The following is a 9,165-nucleotide window of genomic DNA, read 5'->3' as shown; positions in this document are numbered from 1 at the left end:
CTGAAGTGGAAGAACCAGCAATTTCCATTCAGTCCATGACGGGGTTACACAACACCAACACTATGTAGGTCCACGATGGCATCCAAAACCTCATGTTACTTGCACTGGTAGACTCGGGCAGCACCCACAATTTCCTTAGCCAACCAACAACCCAACTGTTGGGCTTGCCACTTCAGAACAATTCTGGCATTTCAGTCTCTGTCACTAATGGGGACAAGGTTACCAACGTGGGGTTATGTCCAGCTGTTACATTTGTTATTGAAGGACACACCTTTGAGGCAGATTTTTTGGTCATTCCACTTGCTGGGTTTGATTTGGTATTGGGTATTAAAGGGCTGCAATAGTTGGGTCATATTTTATGGGATTTCAAGTCCCTTACTATGAGTTTCTGCAATCTCACCAACAACTCACACTACATAGAATGCATGGCCAGTTACCATGCACTCTCCATAATATCAAAGTTATGGACTTCGATTGCTGTCAATTAAACTCACTCCTGATAGAATTTGCTGACTTATTTTAGGAGCCCGCTGCACTTCCACACATACGAGCTTGTGATCATCTTATGTGTTTAAAGATGGGCATAGAGCCAGTAGTGGTGAGTCCACCACATTTTCAAAAAGATGAGATAGAGCGCCAATGTCAGCATATGTTAGCTCAAGGAATTATTCAGCCCAGCCATTCACCATTTTCGTCGCCAGTGTTGTTGGTAAAAAAACATGACAACTTTTGGCGCTTTTGTGTGGACTACAGAGAGCTCAACGCTCATATGGTAAAGGATAAATTTCCAATACCGGTGGTGGAAGAACTATTGGACGAGTTACATGGGGCAGAATTATTTACTAAGCTGGACTTGAAACCTGGCTACCATCAGATTCGGGTACACCCTGACGATGTGGAGAAAATTGCATTCCGTACGCATCATGGTCATTTTGAGTTCTTGGTTATGCCATTTGGGCTTTCCAACGCCCCTTCCACCTTTCAGGCACTTATGAACGAGGTATTTTGCCCATTCTTACACAAATATGTTATGGTATTCTTTGATGATATATTAATAAATAGTAAGAATTGGGAAGAGCACATTCAGCATTTGCGTCAGGGATTCAACCTCCTGCGTTCCCATCATTTATTCCTCAATAAATCCCAATGCGCTATGGGTACCTCAGAGGTCGCTTATTTGGGTCATGTCATCTCAGCCTCTGGGGTTAAAGTGGACACTAGCAAAATACAAACAGTGATTGACTGACCTACTCCACATTCCGTCATGGCTTTAAGGGTTTTTTTAGGTCTGGCTGGGTATTACAGGAAGTTCATTCGTGACTATGGCCAGATCGCGGTGCCGCTTATGAACTTACTTAAGCGTAATGCCTTCACATGGTCGGAGATAGCAGATTCCTCTTTTCAATAGTTAAAACAAGCTTTAGCCTCTTCACCGGTTCTCCAACTACCAAATTTTGAAGAATCGTTTGTTATTGAATGTGATGCTTCTGGAGGGGGCATTGACGCAGTCTTACAACAGCACAACTATCCCATAGCATACTTCAGTCGCCACCTTCTCCACACCACCACAAATTAGCTGCGTATGAAAGGGAACTTATTGTCTTAGCCAAAGCCATTCAGCATTAGAGGCCCTATCTTTGAGGTCGACACTTTGTGATTTGGACAGACCATTGCAGTTTGAAATACTTGTTGGAGCAACGTATTTGTTGTGGACTCGATAGCACAACGAGTTATCCAGAGGCGACGCGGATGAGTTGCTAATTCAATGGAGCAGTGAAGGACATTAGGCATTATATGTTTCATTTATTTCTTTATTTAATCAATTGTAAGTAGGCGGGCCAAGGGCATTACTGTACTGACTTTGGTTTCAAGCCTTGGCTTTATGTGGCTATCGAACGTATTGAAAGGGAAACAGAAAATTAATCAAAGGGTCTGAGTTCTCCTTCAACGAACTAGGGTCGGCGTTCCCTTGGAACCCAAGGTATAGCCTCTCTTCGACGAGTCAGATTTCCCTCTCCTCCCTCACGTTTGCCCTTCTCTCTCTATTCCGTTGTTCCTCACAAAATCGTCACCATAGGTAGGCCAGAAAGATCCTGACTTCCTGCTTTTGTCCTCAATTCACAAGAAAACATCCCCCATCGTCGAATCACTCGGTCCATGGTCAGAGACCATAACATGTTGGTATCAGAGCAGGTCAGTATGGGAGAATCATCCAACAATGCCGAGTTGCTAGCTAGTATCAAAGAAATGCTACACGCTGAGAGAGAACAGAGTGATGCTAGAGCAGTAGCAAGGCAGAAGAATCTAAAGAGCGTTTGGTTACATTGCTGGACAGTAGGGTCACCCAACAGGTACATGTACAAATCAAAAATTTATCTCATAGGCTATATGATATGATTGGGGGGAAAAGATCCAACCCACGGGATGGGGAAAGGAGCCCTGCGCCTAGACAAGGGCGCCAGTATGCTGGACGCACAGAGCCTCCAGCACCGGGGGGAATTTTAGTCCTAGAGGAGGGACGATTCCGAGATACACCAAATTCGATTTCCCAATTTTTAATGGATCGAAAGACCCGATGATATGGCTCTACAGGTGTGAGAAATTTTTTTCTCACCAACGTACTGCTGACAGTGACAAAGTGGGATTGGCCGCCTTCCACATGCTCGATGAAGCGCAGCTATGGGGCCATCAATTAGAATTGGAGTATCCAGTTTTAAATTGGCAGGAATTCAAGGATTTGTGCTCCATACGGTTTGGACCCCCGGCCCAAAACAATCCCTTGGGGGACTTGGTGTTGCTCTGCCAAACCGGCACGGTAGAACAGTACCAAAAAACCTTCCAAGAGAAATTGTTCAGGGCCAACCAAGTAGTAAGGGTGGACCAACAAGTCAGCTTGTTTACAGCCGGCTTGACAGAGGTCCTCCGCCTAGAAGTGGAGCTCCTTGCTCCTACGGATTTGGCTAGAGCAATGAATTTAGCCAGAGCCCTAGAGGCCCAGCAATACATGGCAGGGAGGGAGGAAAGAAGGTCTAGCCAAATCCATGGTAGGGAGGTAGACCGACAGCAGCCACCCATAAGACATCACCACCATGGCGCAACACTGTTAGTTCGAGTAATCCTCGAGCCCTAAACCGAATCCTTCTCAGTCGACATTCATCAAGAAACTCAACAGAGCAGAGATGGAGGAAAGAAGGTTCACGGGATTATGCAATAATTGTGATGAACAGTATACATTTGGGCATATTTGCAAGAAATTATTCTGGTTGGAAGTTACTGATGAAGGGGAAGACATTCTAGAGGAAGAAGAGACACCAGTGGAGGAACCAAAAATTTCCCTCCACGCCATTACTGGCCTCCAATCCACCAATACCATGCAACTTTGTGCTCTCGTCAACGAGCAACTTCTCTTAAGTCTGGTTGACTCAGGGAGTACCTATAATTTTACAAGCTTCAATGTTGCCTAGCAGTTACAACTTCAGGTACAACCTTGCTCAGTAGCTTCAGTGTCAGTGGCTAATGGAGAAAAACTTTCAAGTTATTGGGTCAGCACGGCCGTTATGTTTTCCATTGTGGGTCATCTCTTTAATGCAGAATTTCTTATTATTCCTCTAGCCGGATTCGATATGGCAGAAGTTGGCAGGCCAACAGTTCACTTTACAGGGGCGCATGGCGGAAGTTCAGCCATAATTGCATATACTTCCACAACAGCATCATCCGCCTGCTACTTTAGACAATTTATTGGAGGATGATACCGATATTTTTCAGACACATCACGTTGATGCCCCAAAAGGGTTGGGAAGGCTCTCAGGGTGGCTGATGATCTTCCTCAGTCTATTGTACTTCTTGCTGACATAAATGCACTGTGCACAACGAGGTATGACGCCCATTCAGAAGCTAAAGTTACGCCTTCAACAATTGATTATCTTGAATTCATAACAGCACAGAGGCCTCTGAATAGAGTGGAAAATGAACACCACTTGTATACGTCTTTTGACAATTTGGACCAAGATAAGTGTGACTCCAAGGGACCTGCTGGATGTCCACTCAAAGTTGGGTTTGCTGTAACCTACAAGATAGATGTGGAAATGCTCAGCAGGATTCAGACCAGTGTGGGGTACTGGGTGGACGTCGTGCCAATTGAAATGGCAGGTACCACTAAAGTGTTGCACTCACAAAAATGGGGAAGACTTCCACTTGCTGCAGCAATGCCATTTGATGGTCTCAAACAGATTGGCCTTACTGCCAGGAGTCCAAAGGCAGCAGCAATAGTTGCTGCAAAGCAACGCAATGAGACACTGGAACAACGAGGGCGGACAGACCACATGCTTGATGTTGGGTTCGAAGAGGAGGTGGAAGCTCATTTTAAAAAAATTCCATCTGACTGACAGAGCCTAATTTTAGCAGCCTGAATGCCTGCGCATCTCTTAAAGGTGGATGCATTTGTCTCTCTTGTTCAAGGACTACGGAGTAGTGTGGGCTTGTTAAACATTATGCAAAAAGAAGCCCTTCAGATTTCCTCATTGTCTGAAGTACTAAACCATCCTTTTCTACCTGGTAGCACTGGCCTCGGTGAAGTTCTTACTCAACTGCAAGTAGCAGGGGATCATGATTTTGCTCCACACAAGGACTATATTGTGAAAGAATCCGATGCTGTGACATTAGCCATTCTGGTTGAGTGGTTTGCTGGCAAAGTTCCTCAATGGTCTAAAATCATCTATGCGATTAGCTGTGTTGATGAGCTAAGGTCATTCACTGTTACTGACAATTCTTCGATGGGGTCACTGGGTAGACCTGTTCTTTTGTCACATGATTCAAATTCTGCGGCTTCTTGCCATGAGCATGGAGGATCTTTCCGTAAAATCAGAGGGCTTTGGCACCCATATGCTGTTGCTGATAGTGGGGGTGGCCTTGTTTCAAATGATCTGTATCTTGGTAAAAATGCAAAAGAGCACAGCCCACATGCTTTCTTGTTGACAGGTCCCAATATGGGTGGAGATATCAAACTGGGTCAGGTTAGAGTATTTCTGAAGAGAGCACATGCAATATAAAAAAATTGGGGCAGCATCACTGTTGTAGTTGCTGGTGCTCTAAATAGCATGCCACAAAGTGCACTTTCTCATTTTTTTGGCTTCATCTAAGCTGGACATTCTACTGCATGACCACAGAAAGATTTCTGGTCAAAGTGGACTCCCTCTGCCATGGGAACCTTTTCACTCTCACGGGCAAGCAATGGACAAGTCAGTGCCATTAAGACATACGTGCAGTGAAGAAGAAATAAGAATGGCAGTTGGAAGCAAAAGACGCACTTATTTAAGGTCCCACCTAAATCTTCACAATGCATATCCAGGGGTCCCAGAACAATGTGACAATAGTGTTGGGTCTGGACAACCGTTGGTGCCATCATACCACTCCAAGTTTATGGGGACGGTTGATGATATCTGGCATTCTGAGGAGCTTGTTCCAGTTGGAATTGTTGAAACATTACCACTACACATTCTGAAGAAAACAGGTCTTCCAAGTGGGAAGTGGGGCAGCGATCATATCGCTCTAGTATGCCAACTGGCCAGCTCACCCACAGGACAATTTCTGGGACCTACGTCTGAGATGGCAGGCAAGCGTCACAAAATTAGGGACAGACCATATGCTCTTGATGCAGCCGGACAATGGTTCTCTGCCGTTGTTGGACTAATTGTTGGCGCTATGCTACCCTACTGGTTCTCTGCCCTGACCAAGAGAAGTGTGGGAAGTGTCCAGATTCTCCAGATGCTTCACTGACAGATAGGATTTCCCCTGAAGCAGAGGATCTCACTGCAATTTTTGGCATGGCCGTTCATGGCTTACTTGAATGAAGATGCTTATGAGGCTCATGTTGCTGGTCTATAGGATTGGATAAACAATACAGAAAGGGACACCAGGTAAGAGGATTTCAGGCCAACTCTGAGGTAAACATTTCTCTGCTCAGCAGCAATCAAAAATAAATAAAAGTTACTCCTTGCAGGTGGAACTTACGGCTCACTGGGACAACAGGCTACGTAGGATAATGTATATCAGTTTCGGCACGCAGACCGCTTGAGGACAAGCTCATTCTCAAGAAGGGGAGTGATGTTGTGGATTCGATAACACAACGAGTCATCCAGAGGCAACGCGGACGAGTTGCTGACTCAGTGGAGCAGTGAAGGACATCAAGATTTATATGTTTTATGTATTTCTTTATTTCATGAATTGTAAGTAGGCGGGCCCTAAGGGCATTACGGTAATAACTTTTGGGTTCGGGCCTTGGCTTTATGAGGCTATCGAACGTATTGGAAGGGAAGCAAAAAATTAATCAAAGGGTCTGAGTTCTCCTTCAACGAACCAGGGTCGGCATTCCCCTGGAACCTAAGGTACAACCTCCCTTCGACGAGTCTGATTTCCCTCTCCTCCCTCACGTTCACCCTTCTCTCTCTATTCCGTTGTTCCTCACAAAATTGTCACCATAGGTAGGCCAGAAAGATCCCGGCTTCCTGCTTCTGCCCTCGATTCACAAGAAAACATCTCCCATCGTTGAATCACTTGGTCCATGGTCAGAGACCATAACAATATCACTACTTCCCAACAACAACATTGGCTGAGTAAACTGATGGGTTTTGATTTCCAGGTTGAGTACAAACCAGGCCACCTTAATAGGGGGCCAGATGCCCTATCTCGCCAGGATATGTTGGAACCACAACTACATGCTATCAGTCAACCCCAGGTTCTTTTGCTCGATTCAATTAGAGTTGAAATTCAGCAACATCCTGAGCTTATGGAATTGTATAAAAAAATTGAGCAACGCACTAAGGACAGCAATTGGGAAATTCAGGACCGCCTCATATTGTATAAGAATCGCATTTATCTCCATCACACTTCCTCTCTACTCTGCAACATTATATCTTCCTTTCACGACAACACTCATGAGACATATTTTCGTATTAGTCATGACTTGTATTGGAGGGGCATGAAACATATGATAGCTGACTATGTATCTGCGTGCCAAGTTTGACAACGGAACAAAGTGGAATCCTTACACCCAACAGGCTTGTTGTAACCTCTTCAGCTACCTTCATAGGTATGGGCAGATATCTCCATGGATTTTATAGAAGGTCTTCCAAACTCTTCTGGCAAATCTATTATTTTGGTAGTGGTGGATAGGTTCTCCAAATATGGGCACTTCCTGGCCCTAGCGCATCCTTATACGGTGACACATGTCGCTCAAATTTTCATGGACCAGATTGTCCGCCTGCATGGCTTACCACAGTCCATCACATGTGACAGAGATGCAGTATTAACAAGTACCTTCTAGAAAGAACTATTCAAATTACAGGGCACCAAATTTGTTTTCTCCTCCGCATACCACCCTCAAACAGATGGCCAAAATGAAGTGGTCAACCGCACTATTGAGCTCTATTTGCGATATTTTGTGGGTGACACTCCAAAATGTTGGGTACGTTGGCTAGCTTGGGCGGAGTATTTTTATAACACCTCTTACCACACAGAACTGGGCACCACACCCTTCAGGGTGGTATATGGGCGCGACCCCCCTCGTCTCTTATCTTATGAACCTGGTTCGTCTCAAGTATCGATGCTAGACCAGGTTTTGGGGGAAAGGGATACTCTGCTTGCACAGGTCAAAGCTCACTTGTAGAAAGCTCAAGACACTATGAAGCACTATTATGACAAGGGTCACCCTGACCTTTCGTTTGCTCTGGGAGATTATGTATGGCTTAAACTTCAACCTTACTGCCAGTTTTCCATTACAGCAGCCAAACACCACAAACTTTCTCCCAAATATTATGGCCCCTTTCATGTGTTGGCTTGTATTGGCAGTGTTGCTTATTGTCTACAACTCCCACCAGACGCCAAGATCCATGACGTTTTCCATGTCTCTCTCTTAAAGCCATTTCGTGGAGACTCACCGATGCTTCAACAACCTTGCCACTAGTTCACAAGGGTCGTGCTCTTCCAACCCCACAAAAAGTATTGCATGCTCGCAGAGTCCAAGGGTCATGGGAGATTTTAGTCCAGTGGGCTGACACAGATCTTCTTGAAGCCTAATGGGAACCAATTGAGGAATTCCGGTCCCTCTACCCCACCTTTGAACTTGAGGACAATCTCTTTCTCCAGGAGGGGGGTGATGTTATGGACTCCATAGCATCTAGAGTACCTAGTAGACGTAGAGGGTAGCTTATGTAATTTCTAGCTTTTTCAATTAGTAGGTATTGATGTAATTTCCTTCAAACTTATGGTCCTTTTGTTGGCCTTTGTTGATGTGCGTTCCCCAATCTTTATAGGGACGTCGGCTGATGAATGATACCAAGTATTGATCAAATTAGAGTAGACGAGGTCCAAGGTGGAGCTTCCTTCGAAAGCACATTAGTTTATCGCAATTGGTCATTTGAAGAGCTCTAAAGCCTCCTCAACGAAGCAGTCCAATCTGGAATCAAGGGGAGGTCGTTGGGTGACACGAACCATGGCAAGGGAACTCAACATTTCCCCACAAGTCTTTGATATTTTCCAATACTCACATCTTCTCCAGTACCTTTAGATAATTTTTTATTTGAGTTCATAGGGGTTTATGTTGGTCTACACTCCATCTTTCCTATCTCCTCTAGTAGATCAAGAACATACTTCCTTTGAGATAGTACAATCCCATGTTTGTACTGTAGTACTTCAATACCATAAAAATATTTAAGTAGTCCAAGATCTTTTGTCTTGAATTTTGCACTTGTCTTTTTCTTGGTTTCTTGAATGCCTTCGGGATCACTACCGGTTAAGTAAATATATCAACATATACTGCCAAAATCACCTTAACTTTAGGTGTGTCTTTAATAAAGACGGAGTGATCTAAAAAACATCTATGAAATCCTACCCGTATGAGTGCTTGGCTAAATTTATCAAACCATGCACGAGGAGACTATTTCAAATAATAAAAGAGATATTTCTTCAATCAACATATCGTATTAAGCACCTAGCCAATACTACCCAAAAGACCGGCCTGTCATGAGCGGAAGACATAGGTACTTAACCTAGGACCATAACATCACACCCCACCTTCGCGAGTAGACGACCATGACGGTCGACTCTAGCGATGGCCCACTCTAGCGATGGCCTACTCTAGCAATGACTTACTCAGGTCGCCTCCTCCGC

The sequence above is a fragment of the Aristolochia californica genome, unplaced genomic scaffold (genome assembly GCF_029961685.1).
Source record: "Aristolochia californica isolate CCGP_79_NKW_82.1479 unplaced genomic scaffold, dmAriCali1.0.hap1 SCAF_2, whole genome shotgun sequence".
Lineage (NCBI taxonomy): Eukaryota > Viridiplantae > Streptophyta > Magnoliopsida > Piperales > Aristolochiaceae > Aristolochia > Aristolochia californica.
Note: the sequence above shows the minus strand (reverse complement) of the source record.